The sequence below is a fragment of the Triticum dicoccoides genome, chromosome 5B (genome assembly GCF_002162155.2).
Source record: "Triticum dicoccoides isolate Atlit2015 ecotype Zavitan chromosome 5B, WEW_v2.0, whole genome shotgun sequence".
Taxonomy (NCBI): domain Eukaryota; kingdom Viridiplantae; phylum Streptophyta; class Magnoliopsida; order Poales; family Poaceae; genus Triticum; species Triticum dicoccoides.
The window spans coordinates 481,772,107-481,778,715 of record NC_041389.1 but is presented as its reverse complement, the minus strand read 5'-3'; positions in this window follow the sequence as shown (position 1 = coordinate 481,778,715).

Below are 6,609 nucleotides of genomic sequence, written 5' to 3'. Positions count from 1 at the left end.
AGCTCGCCGCCATCAGCTCCGGCCACCCCAGGTTCTGCTGCTTGTTGCTTTGGATGCGCCTCACTCCCTGGAACCCGTAGGAGCAAACCGCACATCAAATGGTGCTCCGTAGCGAGCGAACGTTGCACCTCGCCGTCGGTCGTGGTTGTCACCGGCGAAACTCCGGTGGCTGACATGGCACCATTAGTTTAGGTGCTAATCGCGCTTAGTTAGTGTCCCGTGTCGATGACATATGGGCCCCACCCCTTAATCAACCACATGGTTATTCCTTGTTTAAATTAAGCTAATGACTGTGGGCCCACCCCTCAGTCTGACCATGCCACCTCAGTTTTGACCTGGCCCCACCGGTCAGCCTATGCTGCTGACGCTCTTACACTGACATGCATGACCAACAGGTCAGGTTGGACCTGGGTCAGCATAGTTGACTCGCTGACGTCATGCTGGTGCAGTGCTAACGCAGTAATTCCTTTACTGGAATTAGTTTAATTCTTATAATTCAGAAAATTCTAGAAAATGGTTTAAACTTCAAAAATTCATAGTAATTCAACCGTATCTTAGAATGAAATAATTTATATATGAAAAATGATCAGAAAAATCCAATCTATTCATCTATAGCAATTTCATGCTTGTTAGAACAACTTATAGCTCCTGTTTAGGACAAATCATATAAATGGCATTAGAATATCTACATATGGAGGTTGAATTTGAATCTTGGATTCAAACAAACTTCATTTAACCTGTTGCTTGTTGCATTAGCTGAAATCACAGCATTTTGCCATGTCATGATCATGCATCATATTGTGCATTACATTGATTATGTTTCCTTCTCTGTTGTCGGTATTTGTCCCCCTCAGTAGACGTGTTCCAATGATTAGTTCGATGACACCAATGAAGAGCTATATCAGCTTCAGAAGTGCCAGGCAAGCAAAAAAACCTTGTTCATTCCGATACAATCCCACTCTCTCGCTCCTGCTCTCTCTTAATGCATTAGGACAACAATGATTCATCTGTTACTTGTTGCGGTAGTTGAACCCTTTTCCTCTACATGACCTGTCGCCACAGTAATAGATGAAACCCACTAGTATGAGTAGGATTCATTCGAGCCCTGATGTGCCTACTCATTCATGCTTGTTTGGCATGCCTGCTATGCTTAGAGTTGTGTCGGGTCTGATTCATCGGGGATGAATTGGAATGGTGATGAACATGTCCTGTTGTGTGTGAGCTAAGTGTGTGAACATGATTTGGTAAAGGTAGCGGTGAGAGGCCATGTAGGAGTACATGGTGGGTTGTCTCATTGAAACCGTCCTAAGGAACTGAGTTCTGTGTTTGTGATCCATGAACAGCTACTACCACATGTTGGGCCCGAAACCAATGGACCCTCTCGACTTATTAACCGCCCTTATCCTCTGTCTGGGAGTTGCAAATAGTTTCTGGTGTTTGTAGTATGCTGGAGGCTGTACATAGCGCTGACCTGAGGGGTGGGCTGTGATGCAGTAGGCTCGTGGCCCGGTGTACCGAGTCGCCCCTTTGGTGACTCGAGAATCCTGCACACATTGTTCGGGGTCGTATGTGGAAACCTCGGCCGGACTCCCTGTGGATGGAACCTGAATAGGTGATAAACCTGGAATAGGGACTTGTATGGTTAGTCAGGTCGTGGCCGACACCCTCGCTGGGCTTCCGCTTGAAGGTTGCTGAGTACATGTCGTGTAAACGACGGTAAGTGGCGAGAGCGTGTGTGAAGAAGTACACCCCTGCAGGGTTAACATCATCTATTCGAATAGCCGTGTCCGTGGTAAAGGACCTCTGGGTTGCCTATACAGTTCATAGACAAGTGAAAGTTGATACTCTAAAATGCGCAAGATAAGCATGAGTGTTATGGTTGCCGTTCTCGTAGGGAGACGGGAGAGGATCCATAGTGGTGTATTTATATGGTGAATATGTGGACTCGTGTGCGCCACCTCAATAGAATTACTTGCAGTCGTAATTCAGGATAGCCACCGAGTCAAAGTTGGCTTGCTGCAGTTAAACTCCACCATCCCTTTCTTGATAATGATGCATATGTAGCTAGTTCTGATGTAAGTCTTGCTGGGTACATTTGTACACATGTTTGCTTAATTTATGTTTTTGCAGAGAGACTTCAGTCTCACTAGTAGTTCTGCGTGGACTTCGCCGTTTAGCTTGTTACCTCAGCTACGATCTTGTGCCTCGACAGGATCTTGCAGATAATTAGGCTTCTCAGCCCTTTTCATTTGTGGTTGTCTGTACTCAGACATGTTAAGCTTCCGTTGTTTGTATGTTCTGAATATTGGGTCATGAGACACATGTTTATAATACTTGGCTCCTTAGAGCCTACTGAATAAATTCTTTGAGTCGTAGAGTTTTGTTGTGATGCCATGTTGTATTTGCACATATCAAGCATATTGTGTGTATGTTATTGAAATGCTTGGTATGTGTGGGATTCGACAACCTAGTTGTTTATTCTTGGTAGCCTCTCTTATCGGGAAATGTCTCCTAGTGCTTTCATTGAGCCATGGTAGCTTGCTATTGCTCCGAAACACCTAAGCTAGCCGTCATGTGTCCTTCTTCATTCCTGTGTCTGTCCCTTCGCGGAAATGTCACACGTTGTTCCTTTAAATCCTTATAGCTTGCTACGACTTTGGTCCATACGTTGCTGATCGACACGTTCGTTGCTGGGTCATGTATGCATGTCCCTATAAGTAAGCGCCACCTTGGGTTTACGACTAGTCATGTCGGCCCAGCTTCTTTATCATACGTGAGCCAAAAGGCGCAAACGGTCCTGGGCCAGGTAAGGTGGCACCTGCGGGAATACCGTGCGTGAGGCTGCAAAGTAATATGATGTGTTACATACTAGGTCGGTGTGACTTAGGATCGGGGTCCTGACAACGTAATTTTTCAAACTCATGTGTTTGTTTCAAGTTCACATAATAATTTTCACATCAGCATATTCTTTTCAAATTTGCACATATTTTTTTCAAATCCATGTACTTTTTCCAAGTTCGCGTAAATTTTCAAATTCATGAAGTCGCTTCAAAAAAATGTATGGTTTTAGTAGTTCACGTGCAAGCTGAAAAAAGAACGCGGATTTGGGTTGGCACGGTCAAAGCTAGGGTGTGACAACACCAAAACCGGTCAAATCAATGATTAGGGATGATTCTTGTCTGATTTTAGTAGTTGAGGATGCAAGGTGTCTGGTTTCGGATTTCAAGGACTAAATCTAGACTCTGCCAAAAGTTGAGGGACGAAAATATACTTATCTCTAAAGAAAAAAAAGGATATTGAAGGGTCATGTGATTTGTAACAACATCACATATTCATTTTACAACTAAAGTCGCCTTGACAAACACAGTTCCTTAGTGAATCGAAATATGGATGCAAACTAACACAAATGTAACAAGACACTGTTTTAGTCTTTCCATGGTATAACATGCTAAGTTAGCCTTGTTGATATGAACAAATCACATCTTATGATGGAAACATTGTTCTTTTCTTATTCAAGGATGCTAATTAATGAATTACTCTATAAATTAAATGCTCTTTTAAAGTAATTTAACATACAAGTATACTATTTGAAATCTAAAATTAATGCCAATTGTACAGCCCAACAACTATGCTTTCCGGCACTAGCTAGTGTAAATCAAGGCGGTTAGAGTTAATTTTTAGAAATCTAAAAACTGTATAAAATGAATAATCTTGCATAACAAACCTCTGCATGGAGTTGTTCCACGGGAATCCATTGTCTACCACTGGCATTACAGTGGTTTGATACCATCATTGCAACACATGACATAAGATCATTCTCTTCTTTTGGAAGGACCCGCAGATTGTCTTCATTCTTGTTCGCCATTCAAATTTCTAATTTTTTGGCCGCAAAAATAAGTACGCTAGTTAGGGTATCTAGCTGTATAGTAATACTGAGTTCTAGGCTTCTTACTGGCGTAATATTGTTGCTGACAACAAATGATAGAGGAAAAACAACTGACGTTGTATATAATAAGTTTAGGAACTTGTCTCAATAAAGCCACAATTTCCATAAATACATTCCACATATGTTAGTATACTCCTGATGCAATAATATATATTGCAAAGAGTGTGAATTCCACATTTACGATAGGAGGTATATTATTAGTTCATGATTGGAACTATCTCTACTTCATTAGCCAAATAGTTGTAACTCACAAATCAATCTAGGAGAAAGTAGTGATAGTATTAGTACAGTTGATATGTTGTCTATTTTATGCTAATATATCACAAAGGATACAATACAGGAAAGAAATGGGTATGGCATAAGTACATAGCAATGGTAACGTACCATGTTCATTATGTATTCCAAGTGGTTGAACTTCGATAGGTTTGGTGTTCAGTTCAACAGAAGACATGTTGATTGGCACCGTAAACAATCATTGAGTTCCAGTGCCAACAATAATTTCATTGCCACAATTGGCCCCGACATGACCATTGTCACGAGAAGCGGAAAAATCTGAATGGGCAGGGAGCTTGCCGGATGAAGACATGGGCTGTGATGGAGTGCCCTCAATAGAAAAAGTTGCAAAGATGGAGCAACGTGGTAGGAGAAAGTGGAATTGTGTGTATCCAATCTGAATGGCATCCTGGGACTTCAGTTTAATGGGACCATCACCTAGGCGGTGAAGGACCTTCCGCTGGCCCAAAACCTCAAGGGCAAACGAGCGGTGTTGAAAATCATAGAAGATGCACGCATGGCGGCCAGAAACGTCTGTGTCTCTAGCAAGGGCGCTGAGATCTAAGTCTACTTTTTCTTTCTTGGTACTTCGTCCCATAGTGATTTTATAAGATTGCATGATCTAATTGAAGTCTTTGCCTTGAAGCTTTGCAAATCCGGCATCCAATACATCACCACTAGCAGATCCCATAGCATTCAGGACTAACATCTCTAGTATTCCTGGTAGTAGAAAAATTCAAAGTGTCACTGGTTTTCAGTTTCTTCTATGAAGTATTCCCTCTGTAAAGAAATATACATACATTTAGATCACTACTTTACTGATCTAAACGCTCTTATTTCTTTACAGCTGGAAAAATGTGGGAGAACTTAAAAATGCACTCAAGCGAGAACAAAAATAAGGTATGATATAACTGGAAAAAAACATGTGAAGCACATTTATTGCAATATAAAGAGAATGGTTCCAATGATAAATATCTGGTAGTGGTATGTGCCCCGATAGACAAGGATGGGTGGAGCAGATGGAGGAGGCGGTGAAGCTGCTCGTGGAGCACATGGTGAAGCCCGTGCTGCTGTAGGGCCTGGAGCGGCACTACATGGCGCCCCAGATGCAGAGTGCAGCTGCGCAGCAGGTGAGACGACCCCATTGCATGCATATAGCTAGGCCGCCCGGTGGGTTTTCGCTTCCGCTTGGGAATGGTGTGTGTGGTGTGCCGATGGGGGGGGGGGGTAGAACAGGTCTGATTTTATCATTAGTGCCCTAATTGTATATATCCATGTCTGATGTTTCCCTTTTTTAGATGACAAGGTGTTGCCGCTATCAGATATAAATAGTCAGTTTTATTAATTTTCATCCTAGAGCGTAAAGAGATAAGCATGCAGTTTTTGTGTCTATAGTTTCCTTGCTTGGATTAGATGATTAATAGTGTTACCAACCTGAATTTTTATGTCATTAAATATACTGATAAGAACCAGGAGAAGGGCGTGGATCAGAGTGGTACCGGTACGCATACAGAAATGCTAGCTCATAGTTAGTGGATCGTTGTTGGTAGCGGACGTACCTAGGAATCATCCTTGTGATCTCTCTCTAACTGTTCTGCCGCAGGAGAGTTGAGAGGGTGGCTTCCTCTATGGAGATTGGAGGAATAAGCTAAGAGAGGCGGGGTGTTTTTTGTTTGATGGGCAAGAAATCAAGGTGATGGGCTTAATAGATAGTGAACTGGCTTGATTTGGTGGATTGCAACCTTTGCTAGGTCATGCTTACATTCTCCCGTGTTAATTTAACATTGTAATTGTATTAGTCTAGTTTCCTGTCATATTCATGAAATGCTTGTCACATTTTGTTTGTTTATATTCCATTGTTTTATTACATTTTATCTTAAATGCACCTAAGACATTGTTCCTCTTTACATATATATAGCATAAAACTGATTAGCTTCTAAGTCGGCACGCCAGCTTGTGCTTTTGCAGATTCACACGGCTATAATTCTACCACCGGAAGATGTTTTTGTACCTTGCGTTCACTGATGCCAAATTGTTTCTTGTGTGTGCTTCACTTTTTATTGGAGAAGATATACTCATGCACTACCACGAGCGGCAAAACAAATCTAAGAAGCATGTGAGCTTAACAGAGCAACAATACAGGCTTGTGAGATTGCTTGAGGACTCGATGTGAGCAAAGTTTCTCCAGACATGGCCACATGGCCAATATCTGAAATTGTGGTGCTTCTTCTCGACCCAACAAGAAAAAGGTGTTTGATGGAGTGTAGTGCTAACACTGAGGGTTTCTGGTCAATCATAGAGAAGGAAATTAATACAGAAGCTCGTAATTCAGTTTTGGTTGGACCATATATGTTTCTGAAACTACTAGCATTTTCAGAGATGGAGCATAG